The sequence below is a fragment of the Lutra lutra genome, chromosome 10 (assembly GCF_902655055.1).
Source record: "Lutra lutra chromosome 10, mLutLut1.2, whole genome shotgun sequence".
Taxonomy (NCBI): Eukaryota; Metazoa; Chordata; class Mammalia; order Carnivora; family Mustelidae; genus Lutra; species Lutra lutra.
The window spans coordinates 108,005,111-108,026,100 of record NC_062287.1 but is presented as its reverse complement, the minus strand read 5'-3'; the positions used below and the strand labels follow the sequence as shown (position 1 = coordinate 108,026,100).

Genomic DNA, 20,990 nt, shown 5'->3' with positions numbered 1-20,990 from the left:
TTATACTGTTTTGTCCAGTGCTGTTTTCCCAGCTTCTAGAATAGTGCCTGACTCATAGTAGGCATTCAGTTATCAAGGGATTAAGCACATGGTCTCCCCAGGGAGCCAGAGATGTGCACTGACATTTACTGCAGAGAGAGATTAGTCTTGTAGCATGGAAAGGAAAGCTCAGAAGAGACGGATCCAGGGACAGATCCCAGAGTATTTGATACATGATCTACAGTTTAGAGGATGAGTAAATGTTGGCCAGAGAAAGGACTTGGGGGTATTCCAGGAAGTGAAGACAGCAACAACGGAGAGAGTGAAAAAGGGAAAAAAGAAACAGCTCGTGAACAGGGCATCAAGCATTCAACAACATTCACTGAGCACCAAGTATGTGCCACACCACGCAGGAGCAACTTGAGTGAAAACAGAGGAGGCCCCTGTTGGAGGGGGATGGACATGAGCAACTCACAAAACAGAACTAAAATAATCCCCGTGGAGAGTGGTAAGTGTTGATGATAAAGCAGTGTGATCTGGCCAAGAACGAGGCCCAGTCAGTGCAGGCCTCTGTGAGGGCTGTCCATCAGGATTTCTACCACTCAGAGTCTCGAAGTTCCCTGCTTCCAACTTTCGGTGAGGGAATGTCTTGGTCCATGTGGCCCAAAGACACACAGGGCTTGAGGATGGCTTCTCTGTCAGTGTCCTCAACAACGAAGCTTCTGTCTTTCCACTCCGGCCTCCTCATGGTCACCTTCCTCCTCCATTAAGGTGGGCTTCTCTCAGGATCACAGGACAGCTGCACCTAGCTGTAGGGCCTATGTGTGTTCAAGGCCATGTCCGAGGAGAAAAATGTCCTACCCAACTGTGGAAGGAAAATCCTGGGGATCCCTTAGAGTAAACCATCTCAGGGCATGTGTCTCTGCCTCAGCCAATGCCGCTGGCCAGGGAGGATGGAATTCCACTGGTTTAGGCAAACCAGGGTCTGTCCGTCCAAACAGCATGTCAGTGGCAACCAGGAGAGGCCAGAGGGTTGTTGAGGCAGCCAGGAGGATCTCCCTGCAGGAAAAAGAGACAAAAACACTGACTCTTAAATATGGAGAACAAACCGGTGGTTACCAGACCAGGGTGGGGTGGGGGGATAGATGGAGGGAATGAAGAGCACACTTATCCCAACGGGCACGAGGTCATGGACAGAATCACTGTATTGTACACCCGACGCCAACCTAGCCCTGTAGGTGAGCTCTGCTGGAATTGAAATTGTAGAAACGAGGAGGGGCAGCCGTAGAAGATCTGGAGGAGATGTGTTGCAAGCAGCTGGAATGGCAAGTAAGGAGGTCAAGTTCAGTGTTCTCCAGGAACAAGAAGCCAGTGTGAATGGGGGATGATCATCCAGGAGGCAGAGGGCCGGCAGGGCCCAGTCACGGAGCCTTTTATGGCCCTCGTGTGAGGAAGTTAGATTTTGCTTTGGTGCAATGGGAAGCCCTTGAACTTGGAACAAGAAAATAATGTATCCGATTGAAGTTCTGAAAGATGACTTGAGGGAATGAAGGTTGTTGGGGACAGGGTACGCAAGTAGCAGCCTGAGGACAGCTGGCTCTTACTGCCACAGAGGCAGGGACAGAGGTGCCTGCAGACTGAGGTGTGGCCAAAAGCGTGACAGAAAAGACCCTGCCTGGGAACAGAAGACAGGGACCTTGATCCCGTTGAAGGCTTGTGGTTCTCCACCCAGGCCCCAAATCTCTGGGGTTCTTAGATCCTGCAGGAGGAGGATCCTTATTCCAAGAATTTGTCTCTTCAAGGAAATGAACATGGACTTGTGTTTTCTGAACACACACACTGCGGTTATGCCTCATAAGATCCCAAATCATTGAGATGCTCGCTGAACTCAAAGTGCGGGTAAAAGCTGCTTGACACAGGGTCCTAGGCTGAAGGCTTAGGTCTGGGAATTGCCACTGTAGACAGCAGCAAGGCCAAGAAAAGGCTTACTGGACGGAGTAGTTGAGTGAGCATCGTGGACCACGGGGCTCTTTGCCCAGGTGGTGGTGGATGAAAGCGAGATTGTGAAGGGGTTGAGAAAGTGGAGGCAGCAGACACTGCCTTTAGGGTAGTTTGAGTTTGAAATGTTTGAGAAGCTTGAATGAAAAATGGAAGAAAATTATCAAAACAAAACTATGAGCTCTGGGGCTGAGCCTCGTGGCCCAGTCGATTAAATGACCAACTCTTGATTTCAGCTCAGGTTGTGATTTCAGGATCGTGAGATCAAGCCCTGAATAGGTCTCTGCGCTGGGCCTGGAACCTGCTTAAGATTCTCCCTCTCCCTCTCCCCTCTGCCCCGCCCCCCATTGTGCACATGCACGCGCTTGCTCTCAATCTCTCTCTCTCTCTCCAAAAAATCAAATACACTCTGGGTTTTTATTTTTTTTTGTAAGGAAGATAGCAGTTGGAGGGGGAAACCAGAGCAGGCTGTAAGGACAGGGAAGGAAGTTTCTTGTAGACATGCATGAGTTGGACACTCTTAGTTATAAATAACAGAAAACCAAGAGTAAGCTGGTTTAATAAACTGAACTTCTTATCTCCTCGGAAGTGGAGCAGCTCCAAGGCTGCTTGGACAGTAGCTCAAAGATGGCACCATCCCCCACCTAGGGTCTCCGAAGACCACCAGCTCAGTGGGTTGGCTTTGTTCTCTGGGGGAGTCCCTTTAGGGGGTAGAATGCCTACAGTGGCCACTGGGCCACATACATCTGCTTTCACACCCAGCGCTTCCAGGCAGGAATTCCTTCTCAGTGTTTCTCAGGAAATGTGTTTTTCTGAATCCTGAGCGGGGCCACTTTCATGGGTGTGTGGACCTGTGCAGTTACACAGGGCCCAGAGCTTAGAAAGGTCCTGCACTTAGTTTAACATTCTACTGTTGCCATCTTGGAAATTCTTAATAACTGTTTTTTCACTTTCTACGATTTTTATTTATTTATTTGGCAGAGAGAGACACAGAAAGAGAGGGGATACAAGCAGGGGGAGTGGGAAAGGGAGAAGCAGGCCTCTCACTGAGGAGGGAACCCAATGCAGGGCTCAATCCCAGGACCCTCGGACCATGACCTGAGCCAAAGGCAGACGCCCAATGCCTGAGCCACCCAGGCGCTCCAAAGATTCTTCATAACTTTTAAACAAGAGCCCCACAGTTTGTGTGGCTGTCCTGATCCTTAAAAAAAAAAAAAAAAAAAAAAAATCAGTCAAAAAATCGGAAAAACAAACAAACAAACAAAAAAAACAGGGCGCCTGGGTGTCTTAGTTGGTCAAGCGTCCAACTCTTGATTTCGGCTCAGGTCATGATCTCAGGGTTGTGAGATTGAACCCTACATCGTGCTGGGCGTGGAGCCTGCCTAAGATTCTTTCCCTCTCCCTCTGTCCCTTCCCACCCCCCAAAATCAGAGGAAAGTCTTATAATTCTCCTACAACAGTTAAAGCTTAGCAGTAAGCATGAACACATTAGTGCTTAATGGGCAATCATTCCCATGGATGGAACATCGCCGGCAAATGCAGAACCAGGAGTCCAAAAGGAGGAATTCACCATGATGAAATTAGTTTCACTTATAGTTGTTTCTGTGTTGCAAGGATGGGTTCATGGCTCTGTCTCTGCTAACAGTGAGGCATTGTTTTGTCTTGTTTTGTCTTAATTTTGGTAAAAAATATATTTAACATAAAATTTAACATTTTAACCATTTTTAACCATACAGTTCATTGGCATTAAGTACATTCAGTGTTGTGCAGCTATCACCACCATCCATCTCGAGAATATTTTCCATCATCCCCAATAGGAACTTCGTGCCTGTTACCCAATAGCTCCCATTCCCCTCTCCCCAGCCTCTCATAACCACGATTCTCCTTTCTCTCTCTAAGAATTTAACTGCTCTTGGCAACTCATGTAAATGGCATCGTTTCATATCTGTTTTTTGCATCTGGTTTACTTCACTTAAAACAATGTTACTAAGAATCACCCACGTTGTGGCAGGTGTCAAAACTTCATTCCTTTTTAAGGCTGAATAACATTCCATTACATGGATAGACCAGACTGGTGAATCATTCCTGCAACTCACATCCTACTAAGTCTATATGCAAAGTGGCCTTTATACAAATCCTATGAATGGTGTTCTAAGAGCTAATACCTTTTGGAAGTCAAATAAGTCCTTAAGGGGTGCCTGAGTGGCTCAGTTGTTAAGCGTCTGTCTTTGGCTCTCATGATCCTGGGGTCTTTGAATCGAGCCCTGCATCAGGCTCCCTGCTTGGTGGGAAGCCTGCTTCTCCCTCTCCCACTCCCCCTGCTTGTGTTCCCTCTCTCACTGTGTCTTTGTCAAAAAAAGAAATAAAATATTTTAAAAAATAAGTCCTTAAATTGGTCATTTTGACATGGGATTCCATGTAGTACTGCACATCTTGCTAGGAGATCCAAATGTTACATTATCCAAATACTGCCAAATAATGTTCCCTAGGGTATTCCAACATTTAAGTATCAGCTGTGGGTGGGGCGCCCAGCTGGCTCAGTTTGTAGAGTGTGCGACTCTTGATCTTTGGGTCGTATTTGAGCCCCATGTTGGATACGGAGCCTGCTTAAAATTAAAGATTAAAACGTATACGTGTTAGCTGTAGGCTACAGTTCCTTGCAAAAACTTCAAGAGGAGAAATGCAAAGAGACAAAGAAGACGTGAGTGTTGTAAAATACTCCCAGCAGGAAACCAGAAACTGATTAGAAATCTGAATTAACAATATTGATTTCAACAGCAAAACCAAAATCAGAACGGGCAGATGAAAGGTTCTCCCCATTAAAAAAAAGGAAATGAGCTTATATGAAGTGTATATTCCCACGTTGAAGTTGCTTGCAGATGCCCTTTCAACAGTTTGATCAAGGTCAATGTAAAATGAAAAAAATGAAAGAGAGGTTTTTACATCTAGAATATTTGTCACAAAACAGTTGTCAGGACTACTAAGTGGGCTAATTCATGCTTTGTATATTCTGTTTTCATTTTAAGAAGTGGTAACTTCTAGATATTAAATACTCATCGTATTTATTTCTCAGTAATTGGCTTTTATTTTATTTTTATTTTTTTTAAAGATTTTGTTTATTTATTTGACAGAGAGAGAGTTCACGAGTAGGCAGAGAGGCAGGCAGAGAGAGAGAGAGGAGGAAGCAGGCTCCCCGCTGAGCAGAGAGCCCGATGCGGGGCTCGATCCCAGGACCCTGAGATCATGACCTGAGTTGAAGGCAGAGACTTTAACCCACTGAGCCACCCAGGTACCCCTGTTCCATCATTTTTATTTAAAAATATATAAAATATTGTGAAAGATAGAGAATGACTTGTGGGTTTGGGGAGGAGGGAATACATAGGTTAGAGAAAGAAAGGAGGGAGTGGGCAGAGAGAGGCCCCTTGGAGGGTGGAGAGAGGAGCTGATGCCTCTGACAGGAGGTCCCAGATGCTTCCCTTGCCACCTGGAGCCCTTCCTCTGACCTTTCACTGCCCTTCCGGTTTGCCCCCTCCACGGGGTGATAATGCTTTCCCAGCTCTGATGACTCTTCCTCTGGACCTCACAGCCCAGGCTGCTCGTCATCTGGCGACATGTGTGTTTCACTCCCCGCCTTCCCACACTCAGGGTCTTTGGGGCTGGGGCCATTTCTGTGTGGCCCACCCCTAGTTCCCCAGTGCCTGCACAAAAGGGTCTCTCAATGAACATTTGCTGGAAGAGTGAATCTGACCCCACAGTTACCCGCGAATGGGGTTATGTGCTGTACCCATTTGACGAGTAAACCATGAGGGCTCAGAGCTTGGGGACTTAACCAAACCCTAGAACCAAGAATTCGCAGAGCCATCATTTGAACACAGACCCTACCTTCCAATCCACTGGCCCACCCCCTGCCAGCCCTGCTCCAGGAATCCCAGAGCCAACCGGTCAGGGACCGTGGGGAGCACAGACCCCACCTCAGCAGAGAGACTTGGGAGTGGCCTTGGTGGCTACAACAGTGACTGCTGGGCAGGAATCCTTTAAGTTCTGCATGTCATCTTGAAGTTTACATGAGATTTTCTTACTCGAACTTAACGGAAGTAGACTTCCGTTATTGTTATTAGGTAACATTTATCTGCTCCAGTAGTCCTCGTAAACACACTTCTGCATGTCTGGTGGTCTTCTGAGCAATAAGATTGACTTGGGCTCTGCCTAGAACCATTCTGAAGAGGGAGGGTTCAGGAAGGCTTTTCAAAAGTTTTATTTCACTGAATGGAGTGCTTGGGGGGCGTAGTCAGGTAAGCGTCCAGCTCTTGGTTTCGGCTCAGGTTGGGATCTCAGGGTCCTGGGATCAAGCCCTGCATCGGGCTCCACGCCCAGCATGGCAGCGGCTTGGGGTTCTTTCTCTCCTCTCCCTCTCTCCCTCCCCTCTGCACTCGCTCACGCACGTGCTCTCTCTTTCCCAAATACACAAATTAACCTTTTTAAAGTTTTCATTCACCATAAATATGCTTTTTGCTTAAAAATATGTCTATCCTTGGGGCGCCTGGGTGGCTCAGTGGGTTAAGCCTCTGCCTTTGGCTCAGGTTGTGATCTCAGGGTCCTGGGCTCGAGCCCTGCATCGGGCTCTCTGCTCAGCAGGGAGCCTGCTTTTCTCTCTCTCTCTGCCTGCCTCTCTGCCTACTTGTGATCTCTCTCTCTCAAATAAATAAAATCTTAAAAAATATATGTCTATCCTTTCTTTTTTTTTTAACTATTTCTATTCTTGGATGATCCACAACCATTACAAAGCCTGGTCCACCTCCAACATTACCATCCTGTCGGTTTTGTTTCTCTGGAGAACCTGATGAATACGTGACCATAACACATGTGTTTTATGCCTATGTAAGATTGTGAATGTGTGCAAGTGTTTGTACACAGGATGTGTTTTCATTTGGTTCCTTAGTCACTCTTCGTGCTTTGAGCAAATGCACTTCCCTCACTCCACAGTACCTCGTGGGACCCCCTTCCCAGCGGGTGTCAATAGCCCCTTTTCCTTCTTCAATGCCTGTACAATTCCACAGGTGGAATTCAGCTCTCTGGGGCCTTTCGCTTTGTTCTTGGCTTTATGCCAGCACGAACACAGCTACAAAATATCCCTCAGTGTCTAAGGGACTTGTTTCCTTCAGCAGGATTGCTGGATTGAAAGAATTTTCAGTTTAACCCAGTATTAGCTAAATGTGTGGGGTTTTTTTTTAAGCAATGAAAAATGTATGAAAATTCCTGTTCCCCCATCTCCCCATCAGCAACAGATCTTAAAGGCCTTTTTAATTTCTGCCAGACTGAAGAGTCACATGGTGGAGGAGCATGGCTTGAACGTGCATCTCCCAGCCTTTTCCCAGTTGAGCATCTCTCCTGTTTGTTGGCCTTGGGAGCTTTTCTGCTGTGAGTTGGCTCCCTGTACGCTTAGCTCATTTTCTGTTACGTTGTTCGTTCCACCTTGATTGGTAGGAGCTTTGCTTCTCAAATATCTTTTCTAAATCTATCCTCTCTGTCTCTTTGCTGTGTGGCTGGCATCTTTGGAGAGGATACATTGAAGGGTATTTTTTATTAAGGCAAAGATGGCAGCCCTTCCCGTGATAACTTCTGGGTTGGCAGGCTTGGTTAAGGCTGTTTTTTCAAGTTTCTTATGCGATATTTATTATGTTATTTTTAACATTTAAGTGTTTGATCTTTCTGGAATTTGTTTTGTTCCAGATTAGCAGTGAGATGGTTGCCTGCACCTCTCATTACATAATTCAGCTCTTTCCTACTGAATCAAAATACCCTGTGTGTCCTATATTAATCCTAAAATGGATTGGGGCCCAGTTCTGAGTCCCCAATTTGGCTCTGTAAATTCATCTCCTTCTTTGCAAATACTGTATTGATTTGATCATAGTGTCCTTATAATGGCTCTCGTCTGAGAAGGCAAGGCCCCCTCACTATTCTTTTTTTTTTTAAAAGATTTTATTTATTTATTTGACAGAGAGAGTGAGATCACGAGTAGGCAGAGAGGCAGGCAGAGAGAGAGAGGAGGATGCAGGCTCCCTGCTGAGCAGAGAGCCCGATGTGGGGCTTGATCCCAGGACCCTGGGATTATGACCTGAGCTGAAGGTAGAGGCTTTAACCCACTGAGCCACCGGCGCCCCAGGGGGTCTCAATTCTATTCCAGTCAGCCCATATGTCCGTTTTTATGTCATTATTACACTATTTTTGTTTTTTTATACCTAATGTAGTTTAGCTCGTATTGCAAGCGTTGCTGTCCCCTGTATTTAGTGTAATGAATGATATACTTGGATTATATCTTGTCAATATTACTTTATGGTTGGATATTATATTTATATTTATTATATTATATTTATATTATATTACTTTATTTTACACTGTTATTTCTTATTTTGCTTTTTTTTTTTTTTTTTTTTCATTTAAAATAAATCTTATCAGGGCACCTGGATGGCTCAGTCCTTTAGCGGCTGCCTTTGGCTCAGGTTATGATCCCCGTGTCCTGGGGTCAAGCCTCACATCTGCTTCTTCCTCTCCCATTCCCCTGTGTGTGTTCCCTCTCTCTCTGTCTCTGTGTCAAATAAGTAAAATATTTTTAAAAAATAAATATTACCTATCTTTTTTAAAGATTTTATTTACTTATTTGACAGACATCACAAGTAGGCAGAGAGGCAGGCGGGGGGTGGGGGAAGCAGGCTCCCTGGCGGGGCTCAATCCCAGAATGCTGGGATCATGACCTGAGCCGAAGGCAGAGGCTTTAACCCACTGAGCCACCCAGGCACCCCTATCTGTCTTTATTTTTTAAATATTTTATTTATTTATTTGGCAGAGAGAGACACAGTGAGAAAGGGAACATAAGCAGGGGGAATGGGAGAGGGAAAAACAGGCTTCCCACTGAGCAGGGGGCCTGATGCCTGGCTTGATCCCAGGACACTGGGATCATGACCTGAGCTGAAGGCAGACACTTAAGGACTAAGCCACTGATGCGCCCCTCTATCTTTTTTTTTTTTTTTTTAAGATTTTACTTATTTGAGAAAGAGGGAACACCAGCGGGTTTAGGTGCAAAAGGAGAGGGAGAAGCAGACACCGAGCTGGGCAGGGAGCCCAATGTGGGACTCGATCCCAGGACCCCGAGAACATGACCTGAGCCGAAGGCAGATGCTCAACTGACTGAGTCACCGAGGTGCCCCAAATCTCACCTATCTTAAAAATGTTTTAACATACAATTAAGTAAAAGCAATGTTGTAGAAAGAATTCCTGCTCTGCCATTTACTAGCCGTCCGACTGCGTAAGTAATTTAACTTCTCTGAGCCTTACTTTCCTAATCTATAAAGTGTGAATAATTACACCTCTTTCGATCGGTAGGTGTGACAGATAAATAACTGTCGAGTATAAAGGTCTCAGTGGAGTAAGCACACGATGACAGCAGCTAAAATAAATTTGGCTGAATCAAAGACTGCGTGTTTAGTTGATGATGTCATGGGGGGTTAGCACTGCTGAAGTCTTGTGAGGTTTGAGAACCTCTTCCTTGGTCTTTTTTCTGGGGAGAGTGGGAGACCAGCTGCTTTTCTGGGGGTGTGCATGGGTGTAGAGGCCAAAGGAAGTTCGGGTTTGGACTAGTTGACAATGAGAACCGGAGAGGGAGCTGCCCAGGGGATGGGCTGAGATCAGGATGCAAAATGATTTCACTGTGACATTCAGGGGGCTTCTGGTGTCTTCAAAAGATAGATCAGAGGGAGTAGGAACTTTGCCAAGCAGAGCGTGGAGGACCTCGGTGGAAGAGGACGTGAGGAGAATCTGGGAGGGTAGCTAGAAGTCAAGAAAGAAGTTGTTGCTGGGGAGTAGGCTGACAAACGGGGAACACAGGAGGAATAGATGAGCTTTGTGATGTTAAAGGACATCCCTCCGTCTCTCAATCAATCCTCCTATCCATGCAGTAGTTGCAACATTGTTGAGAAAGCAGAGAACCTTCATTTTCTCCACAATTCAGCGTCATCTCTGTTTTGAGGTCCATCATGCCTGGAGGGTGGGGAAACTGATCTCAGTAAGTTTTGTGATGTGGATTTGAATCTCAGGTAGAGATGGAGAGAAAGGAGGGGGCTTACCTGGAGCCTCGGCATTAGTTGTCTGACCTGGTAGTTGAGAGCTGTAGCTCTCTTTGGAACAAGAAATAATTGCCAGGGATAAAGAGAGACATTTTATAGTTGTAAAGGGGTTATATCATCAAGAAAACATAGAAGTACTAACTGTAGGCATTCAGTGCGTTTCTAAATTCGTGAAGCAAAGACTGACAGAACCAAAAAGAAACAGAAAAACCCGCAATTAGGGACTTCAGCCCTCATTTCTCAGGAACTGATAAAAACAGGTACAGAAAATAACAGTAAGTACATAGAAGACCTGAATAATACTACAGACCACCTTGACCTAACCGATATTTATGGGCCAAAGATAGTGTCTGTGTCCACTATTCAGAATGAAAGACTTAATAATACATGGGGCATTGGGGCTAGATGGGTCCTGCCTCAGTAGTGAGGAATAATTAGCCCCAAGCTAAATGCTGCTCTAGTCCCACCTAGTAGATCTGTGGTATAATAAAAAATATATAGTCTTTTTTTTTAAAGATTTTATTTATTTGACAGACAGAGATCACAAGTAGGCAGAAAGGCAGGCAGAGAGAGAGAGAGGGAAGCAGGCTCCCTGCTGAGATCATGACCTGAGCCAAAGGCAGCGGCTTAACCCCTGAGCCACCCAGGCGCCCCCAAAATATATAGTCTTTGTCTGGGTTCCTGGCACAGAGCTCAAAAACCTTTGGAATTTACTGAATGATAGGAATGTCTTTTGTTATTCATAATGAGCCCCTTAAAGTAATACTCAAATCTGTGCTAATGAAATGACTACTGGTGGGCCCCTTGATAGCTTCAGGATGGGAACTGATAGCCGGAAGAGCCAACCATGTGATTCAAGGGTTAATCACTTGTTAGTTAGCCCCACCCCCAACCCTGAAAGAAGAGGGAGGGACTAGAGGTTGAGCTCATTACCAATGGCCTGATGATTTAATCAGTCGTGGCTGCCTAATGAGATCGCCACAAAAACTGCTAAACCACAGGATACACAGTTCTTCCCGAGTGGTAAACACCCAGAGCTGGGAAAGTGGTGTGTCCAGAGAGGGCCTGGAAGCTCTCTCTGCCCCATACCTTCCCCTGTGCATCTCTTCTGTTTGGCTGTTCTGAGTTATGTGCTTTGTAATACACCAGTAATTCTAAGTAAAGCACTCTCCTGATCTCTTGTGAGTTCTACTAAGTCATTGAACCCGAGGGAGGAGGGCCATGGGAACCCCCCAAATTTGTAGAAGGCCAGTCAGACATGTGGGTAGACTGGGGATCCCATGCACCTGGCATCTGAAGTGGGGGCAGTCTTGTGAGACTAAACCCTTAACCTGTGAGGTCTGTGCTAACTACAAACAGTGTCAGAACTAAAATGAACAGTTGGACGTTCAGCTGGTGTCATAGAATTGGTTGGTGTGAGGGAAAAAAACTCTCTAAATTTTAAAAGCAAGACTCAAAAGAATCAAACCATTACCGAATAATTTAACTGTGTCCCAGGACACAAGTCAAGAATATTTATAGGGATACAAAAATACAAAAAAGTAAAATTCATAATGCTTGTATCCAGCAAAAGATTACAAACATGCAAAAATGTAGGAAAATATGACCCATAGGGAAAAGAAAAATCAGTCAATTTTGACCCAGAATGAACAGATGTTATAATTGGCAGATAAGGACACTTAAAAGTATAACTATTCTGGGGGTGATCCCAGAGTCCTGGGATCGAGCCCTGCATCGGGCTCTCAGCTCATTGGGGAGCCTGCTTCCTCCCCTCTCTCTGCCTGCTTCTCTACTTGTGATCTCTGTCAAATAAATAAAATCTTTTAAAAATATATATGTAACTATTCTGTATATTTAAAAAGCTAAGAAGAGACATGAAAGATACAAAAATTCCCACATCAGATTTCCTGGGATAAGAACTACAATGTCTGAGATGAAAAATATGCGGAATGGGATTAATATATTAAACACTGCTGAAGAAAATATTAATGAATTTAAAGATATATCAAAGGAACTATCCAAAATGAAACAGAAAAAATACAAAAACTGAGAAGTGCATTGGTGAGCTGTGAGACAACCTCAAGTGGCCTGAGACATGTGTGATTGGAGTCCCTGAATGAGGAGAGTGGAACCGAAAATATTTGGAGAAATAAAAGCTACAGATTTTCTGAATTAATGAGAACTGTAAACTCAAAGAGCCAAAAAGTTTAGTTTCCTTCAAGTACAAGAAACATGAGGGGATGGAAAACTCAAAATCAAGCCACATCATAAATCAAATTGTTCAAAACCAGCGATTAAAGGAAAAGCTTGGAAGCAGCCAGGAAAGAAAGGCAGATTCGGGGGCGCCTGGGTGGCTCAGTTGGTCAAGTGACTGCCTTTGGCTCAGGTCATGATCTCAGGGTCCTGGGATTGAGCCCCACATCGGGCTCCCTGCTTAGTGGAGAGCCTGCTTCTCCCTCTCCGTCTGCTTGCCCCTCTGCCTACTTGTGCTCTCTCTATCTCTCTGTCAAATAAATAAATAAAATCTTTTAGAAAAGAAGAAAAGCAGATTTGTTATGTATAGAGAAATAACAATAAGGATGGCAGCAGATTTCTTGTTGGTTTAGCAAGCAAGCAAGTTGAGCAACGCAAGCAAGAAGACAGTGAAGCAGTATCTTTAAAGTGTTGAAACAGAAAAGCTGTCAGCATAATAGAATTCTGTACCCGGCAAAAGAGGTTTAAAGATATTGACAAAGACTTTTTAAGACATAAAATTCACACCATAAGAAATATTAGGGAAAAATGTTAAGTCCTTCGGGTGGAAGGAAAATGACATCAGATGGAAGTGTGGGTCTACAAAAAAGCAATGAAGTATACCAGAAATGGTTACTATCTGGATAAATATATATGATTTTTTACTATTATTTAAGTCTTATTAAAAGACAAAAAGGAAAAAAGATTAAAAAGGGGACGCCTGGGTGGCTCAGTCAGTTGAGCATCTGCCTTCAGCTCACATCATGATCCCAGGGCCCTGGGATTGAGTCAGGGAGTCTGCCACTCCCCCTGCTTGTACTCTCTCCTTCTGATAAATAAATAGAATATTTTTTTAAAAGACTAAAAAAGGATAGCAAGTAAATATTTTGAAAACTTTATGTCAGTATATTCAGTGATCTATGTGAAATGGGCAAATTATTTAAAAGACAAATTACCAGAACTGATTCAAGAAGAAATAAAAAATACAGAGTCGTCCTATGTCTATTAAAGAAATTGAATTCATAAATTAAAACCTTCCCACAAAGGGAAGAGTCCTCATTATATTGTATGATTCCATTTTATGAAATTTTAGGAAAGACTAATTGAATTAATAGTATCAGAAAGCAGATCACTTAATGCCTGGTTCACTGGATGGTTGTGGAGATTGACTGGGAAGAGACACAAGGGAGCATTTTGGAAAAATGGAAGTGTTCTATATCTCGATTGTGGTGATGGATACCTAGATGTGTATGTCAAAATTCATCAACTACACACTCAAAATATATGCATTTATCATATGCAAATATATCTTAATAAAACTGACTTTTTTTTTTTGAGTGAAAATACCTGCCCTGCACTTTTGTATTGTGTCTTGAGTGGATGTCTTCCCCTCTCTGTCCCTCATTTTGCTCATCTGTAAAATGGGAATAATAGTATCTCACAAGGTTGTGTAACCTTGTAAAGGTTGTAAAACCTTGTAAAGGAGCTCTATTCACATGAAGTGTCATGTTGTGAGCACTCCATAAAGGCTAGGTAGTGTTATTATCGGGGGAGGGCATCCAGCCCCTGCAGGCACCTATGAGAAGTCCACTTGGTCCCTTCTGCATCTTGGCCCTCCCTGCCCTGAGACCAGGGCCACTCCAGGTCTACCAGCTCTTGACACCAAAACCATGCAACTCTTGGTGGCAGGAGTTCTGTGCCCCATCCCTCTTGATGATGCCCAGGGACTCTCTGATCCCCCGCAAATCACCTTCCGGGTTCCACTGACCATCATCCTTGTCCCTAGCTCCAGCCCAGAATCACGACACAGGCATGGGACTGTCAGCAACCTAATATCTCTGGGTTCTGTTTTTATTTCTGTATCTCAGCCAGGGTGGGGGCTGGTGGTGGGGGATTGGGATACAGAGGGACACCCCAACTTCTTGGATCCTCTCCGAAACCTCTGCTGTTCCTGTCTTTTCCGCCCCTGAACCTCTCATTATCCCTTCGGTAGGCACTCATTCTCCGCATCTATTGTTAGGACTGAAACCGGCATTATGACTTCTTTTGTTCCACTGTGTCCTGAGTCCATGACTAGGGAGAGTCACGGGAAAAAAGGAAATATGTGTGTGTGTGTGTGTGTGTGTGTGTGTGTGTGTGTGTGTGTGTGTGTGTTTGACCTGGTTTCTATCTCAGATTTCCTTCTACTCCAAATATCCGTTGGAGTAGGGTCGGGGAGGTGCACAGGAAGGGTGTAAGTCTGAGGAAACAGTGCCGACACTTGATCTTGGGCCATGGCTGAATTGGAGAGAGATTTGGGGGATGGAAGAGGCCAGAAGACTGGGGGAGGGCAAGGGAGGCTGAGACGGGGAGTGGCAGGCAGTGAGAACAGATAAGGAAGCTTCGTGCTGCAGAAGGGCAGAATGTGAGTTTAGTGAGAAGGGCCCATGTGCTCTGGCTAGGGGAAGAGCTGGGGACAAGAGCAAGAGGCAGTTGGCTGGGGTGGGAGTGGGGACCTTGGTTTTTGGGAGAGGGTAGGGAGGCCAGTGAATTGGACCTGTCCTGCTGCCTGCTTGTTTGCTGTACGGAGATGGGGAGACAGGATTTTCTTTCCTTTTTTACCAGGATTAGGACAGAGTAAAGCTTTGAGATTACCCTGGATCTAGGGCTCCTCCAAAACCCAGAAACAAGCCAGAGCATCTTGCATGGGTCATCACAGCCAGCCCCATGCCCTTGTTCTTTGTGTAGCTACCTCACCTGGGCTACATTTTCAAAGGGTCTTGAATCTGGAAAGTTGGAATAATCCAGGGAGACTAAAAGGATATGTGTGTGTGTGTGTGTGTGTGTGTGTGTGTGTGTGTGTGTGTGTGCATGCACACACGCGCGCCAACCCCACCAAGGTTACAGCTCTGTCTTGTTCACTCATCTGTCCCAGACACACTGTGGGTACACAGTAAATATCTGGTAAATGAATGAGTCAAGATCTGAGGGGATTCCCTAGGGTGGGGACTAGCCTATGTCTTCTCTAAGGCCCCATAGGGCAAAAAGCTGACCATTTAATGGAAGCCAAAGGGAGGCAAATTCTGACCCAACATCAGAAAGGACCTTGAAAACCCAGAGCTGCCTCGAGCATCCTGTTGCTTGAACTGACCACGTTGGAGCCAAAGGTAGACATGGAGGGACATGGAAGATGACTTGCTTCAAGGCAGACCTGAAGGGCCCCAAGCATCTTTCCAGCCACTGCATCTGGGACTTTGCTCACTGGTCACATTGTCAAAGGTAAGGTAATTGCAACAAAACATCAGCTCTCAGGTCAGAAGAGAACTGGGTTTAAATCTTGGCTTCTCTAGGGGCGCCTAGGTGGCTCAGTGGGTTAAGCCTCTGCCTTGGCCCAGGTCATGGTCTCAGGATCCTGGGATGGAGCCCCGAATCAGGCTCTCTGCTTGGTGGGGAGTCTGCTTCCCTCCCTCTCTCTGCCTGCCTGCCGGCTTCTCTGCCTACTTGTGATCTCTCTTTCTCTCTGTAAACTAAATAAATAAAATCCAAAAAAAAAAAAAAAATCTTGGCTTCTCTAGAAGCTGTATGACCTTAAACATATTACCCAGCATCTTTGAACCTGCTTCTTCACATGTAATTTGGAGATGAATAGTACAACACCAGCTCAAAGACTGTCTGTGAGCATTAGATTCAAATGATCGCCCAGGTACAGCATTTAGCTCAAAATCTGGCCCACAATCAATGCTCAATGTTAGCTATTGTTACAATGCTGGAAATGGGCCAGGGAAGCTGGTTCCCAGGACCCAGTGAACTAAGACAAGTCACATGTAAGTAAATCAACTGGCTGGTGGCCAGAAAGGTGCAAGGCAGTGATTTCTTTAAATATGCAAGTGTAGGGGCGCCTGGGTGGCTCAGTGGGTTAAGCCTCTGCCTTCGACTCAGGTCATGATCCCAGGGTCCTGAGATGGAGCCCCGCCTTGGGCTCTCTGCTCAGCGGGGAGCCTGCTTCCTCCCCTCTCTCTCTGCCTGCCTCTCTGCCTACTTGAGATCCCTGTCTGTGAAATAAATAAATAAATAAATAAATAAGCAAGCAAGCAAGCAAGCAGGTGTACTTTTCTAGTTTGATACAATTTTGATTCATATATTCCCAAATTATCACAGGGAGGACAATTCCAAGAGATAGGGAAGATGTCATTTTTAGGAGTGTTATAGAAACAAATATTAAATCCACAACTGGTACAGATATTTCTCATATGTGTCAGAAAAACTGACAGGGGCGCCTGGGTGGCTCAGTGGGTTAACCCTCTGCCTTTGGCTCAGGTCATGATCTCAGGGTCCTGAGATGGAGCCCCACATTGGGCTCTCTGCTCAGCGGGGATCCTGCTTCCCCCTCTCTCTCTGTCTGCTTCTTTGCCTACTTGTGATCTCTCTCTCTCTCTCTCTCTGCCAAATAAATAAAATCTTAAAAAAAAAAAAAAGAAAGAAAGAAAAACTGACAGATAACTTTGCTCTAAGTCCCTTATTTAAACTGAGAGTTTTAGGGCCTCTGGCTGGCTCAGTCCGTAGAGCATACAACTTGATCTTGGGGTTGTGAGTTCAAGCCCCACAATGGGTGTAGAGATTACTTAAAAATAAAAAAAATTTTAAGATTTTATTTATTTATTTGACACAGAGAGCATAAGCAGGAGGAGTGGCAGGCAGAAGGAGAGGGAGAAGCAGGCTCACCGCTGAGCAGGGAGCCTGATGCAGGACTTGATCTCAGGACTCTGGGATCATGACCTGAGCCAAAGGCAGCTGCTTAACCAACTGAGCCATCCAGGCGTCCCCAAAATAAAAATCTTTGAAAAAGCAAATAAATGGGGCCCCGGGTGGTGCAGTCATTTGAGCTTCTGACCCTTGATTTCAGCTCAGGTCATGATCTCAGGGATGTGAGATCAAGCCCCCACCTCCATCAAGCACCACATGGAGTTCCTCACTCAGCACAGAGTCTGCTTAAGATTCTCTCTCCCTCTGGCCCTCCCCCTGCTCGCTCTCAAATAACACTTTAAAGACAAATAAATAAACTGGGAGGTTCAAAGACTAGTTCTGCTCTTCTTTATTAGAACAATCAGCTCTGTGGAGGCTTAGCTGGCTCAGTTGGTAAAGCATGTGACTCCTGATCTCAGGGTCATGAGTTCAAGCCCCATGTTGAATGTGGATCCTACTTAAAAAACAAGAACAGGGCACCTGGGGGGACTCAGTTGGTTAAGTGTCTGACTCTTGATTTCAGTTCAGGTCTTGATCTCAGGGTTGTGAGTTCAAGTCCTGTGTTGGGCTTCTTGCTGGGCATGAAGCCTACTTAAACACACACACAAACACACACACCACCACCAACAACAACAACCAGCTCCAACAAAAAAACTACTTATAGGGTCTTTTAGATAATATTTACCTTTTTTTAATAATATTTACATTTTTAATTAAACTCTGTGTTCATATTTGTGTTCATCTTTGGGTTAAACTTTGTATTAGCCATTTGTATAAACAAAGACAAAAAATTGCAATTTTTAAATACTTCAAATATTTAGCTAACACATTTAACATTAGGTCAACACTCTTAAATTCTCAGAACAAGAACAAGGATAAAAAAGCTGCTTTTGGGGGCGCCTGGTGGCTCAATGGGTTAAAACCTCTGCCTTCAACTCAGGTCATGATCCCAGGGTCCTGGGATCGAGCCCCATATCTGGCTCTCTGCTCAGCAGGCAGTCTGCTTCCCCCCCCGCACCCTCTCCCTGCCTCTTTGCCTACTTGTGATCTCTGTCAAATAAATAAAATCATTTTTTAAAATTTTTTTAAAAATTTTTAAAAAGCTGCTTTTGACACTCCCATTTAGAGTTAAACCCACAAGAGAGGCTGAATCAGTCCTTAGATGGACACAAGGTTCTCTTGCTCACCACCTCCACTGAAGCCAATAGCAGAAACAAAAGCAAAACCAAACCCTCCATGGAGGGAAGCTTTCCCAAGCTAAGCCTACAGAACTGTTGTTTGACTTCTCAAACCACCACCACCAAACACGTGAAAGGGTACTACCAGCAGTGAATACCAGCAGAGAGGAGAAACCACTTATTGTATATGATGTGAGGTAGGGATTAAGGTTCTTTCCTTCCCACCCCAGCCCTGGCCCATTATTCTAGCACCACTTCTTGAAAAGATGAACCTTCCCCCATTGAATCATCTTTGTCCCCCTGCTAAAGGTCAGTTGATCCTGCATGTGTGTGAGTAGGTCTCTTTCTGGTCTCTCTAATTTGTTTCCTTTATCTGTAGGTCTATCCTTACACTAATATCCCACTTTCTTGTTTACTACAGCTTTTTTTTTTTACTTCAATAAACCCTCTTTAATCAAAGCCCAATATACAGTTTTAAAATAAATTTGAAATCAAGTAATGTAATTCTTGCAAATTTGTTCTTTTTCAAAGACGTTTTGGCTAGTATAGGTCCCTCACATTTCCATATAAGTTTCAGAATCAGTTTGTCAATTTCTATGCTAGATTCCACCAGCATTTTGATTGAGAGTGCACGGATTCTACAGGTAAATTTGGGGAGAAGTGATACCTTCACAATACTGACTTTCCCCATCCATGAACATGGGGGGTTGCTCAGTGGGTTAGGCCAAACCTCATCCTTCTCACTTGGTGGTTGCTGCAGTTGCCAATACATACTTATCAATAGACATGGAAACACCAAGAGGCATGTCAGTGAATTTCTTGAATTTCAGATATGTTTCCATTGCCCCCCCCTTATATAGAAGAACCCTATTTCCTCATAACAATCAGATTTAGTTACTTCTGCCAATATAGGAACTCCTTTCTTTAGTTGCTGGTTTACTTGGAGCCCAACATGACTAAGTGATAGCCATAACTTTGGGTCTGGTGGAAATTTGTGTCCTTGGTAAAAGCATATCCCCTTGGATGCTATGGCCAGCATATGGCCGTATGTCATCTTGAAGGCCATATGTCATTCCCAAGCTAGTACATTAGCTACCTTTCAGAGGTCATGCTAGCATTCTCGCAGGTCAGCAGCTCCTGGGTGAGGCAGTATATGGTAGCACTAGCAGACTCTGTAATATGGTCATGTGACCATGGTTATGTCTCATTCTCTATAAAGTGGGTCACAGGTTGGTAGATAAAATCCTCTTTAAGTCCTCAGATTATGATAGTGGCCAAGGCACTGCAGGTATGGAAGGCAAATCTATACCCCAAACACATGCCAATCCCAGTATGAACAAGATCACAGCTACTCCATAGAAGAAAGTCCCAATATAATTCACTTGCCACCGGCTGTGGTGAAAGGGAGCCTACATTACTGGGCCATAGGTAACCTCCATTCCTGCCACTGTAGTAGCTTTCTCATGAAACTATTGTACAAACACTAGAGTAGCCTAAACAAAAGCTGGTTTACATCTATGAGACAAGTCATCCCGTCCACCATATTGTTTAGTTTCTCTCTGTGATGGATGCTGTCTGGTGGACAGTAGCACCAGACACGAAGATCCATGCACTTTGTTTCCACTCTCATAGGTCCACTGTCATGCCTCTTCCCTACATCTCCTTGTCTCTGACCTCTCACCCTCGCTACTTCCCTGTCCCTGACGAACCATTTCATCACTGCCTGGGAATCCATATATATCCCTATTCTGAGCCATTAATTTCTCACTTTACAGCAAATTGATGACCAAGTTGCCTACCTGAAGCTCTTCCCACTGGGAAGATTACCCCTAACCACTATTCTTCACCCTGGGTAGGTCTGTGGAACAGTAGTGAACCAAAAATGGTCCAACAATGAACCAAGCCTTAGTTTTCCCTCTCTATTAGCTGGTAATAGAGAATCGCCAGGGCATGATCTGAAAGAGTGAGATATTGATGTAGCAGATACAGAAGGAGATTGTGCCGTATGGTCATGAAACTTACATTTGTCCTTTGGATCTTCACAGACTCAATCTTGAATATATTACCTTGAAATTTGGTGGGGATGACTGCTTGTAGATCAGGATAGGCAGAGGCCCTTGTATCTTTTTTTTTAAAGATTTTATTTATTTATTTGACAGAGATCACAAGTAGGCAGAGAGGCAGGCAGAGAGGAAGGGAAGCAGGCTCCCTGCTGAGCAGAGAGCCTGACTCAGGGATCGATCCCAGAACCCTGGCCGAACCTGATCCCAGAACCCTATCCGAACCTGAGCCGAAGGTAGAGCCTTAACCCACTGAACCACCCAGGCGCCCCAAGAGACCTTTGTATCTTAACCTACATATACATAGAGCTCTCTCGTGCTCTGGGCTCTACTTAAACCTGGCAGCCAGGGCGCCTGGGTGGCTCAGTGGGTTAAAGCCTCTGCCTTCGGCTCAGGTCATGATCTCAGGGTCCTGGGATCGAGCCCCGCATCAGGCTCTCTGCTCAGCGGGGAGCCTGCTTCCTCCTCTCTCTGCCTGCCTCTCTGCCTGCTTGTGATCTCTCTCTGTCAAATAAATAAATAAAATCTTAAAAAAAAAAAAAAAACCAACCTGGCAGCCTTCAGACCACCCAATGAATGGATCAGAAGAGAATTCCCAAATGCAGTACATGCTGTTGTCTAAATCTAAAAACTGTCCAGCAGACACTGTGCTGCTTTTCCACAGCAGAACGTGCAATAACTGTAGTCCATTGTGTGACTAT

General features: G+C 44.8%; 1 non-coding gene across 1 annotated transcript; it reads left to right on the top strand.

Moving 5' to 3' along the window:
* The first annotated feature begins 17,426 nt into the window (after nucleotides 1-17,426).
* Nucleotides 17,427-17,499, top strand: TRNAR-CCU (transfer RNA arginine (anticodon CCU)). Its single transcript has one exon. It is a non-coding gene; the product is annotated as a tRNA-Arg (tRNA).
* The last annotated feature ends 3,491 nt before the right edge of the window (nucleotides 17,500-20,990 follow it).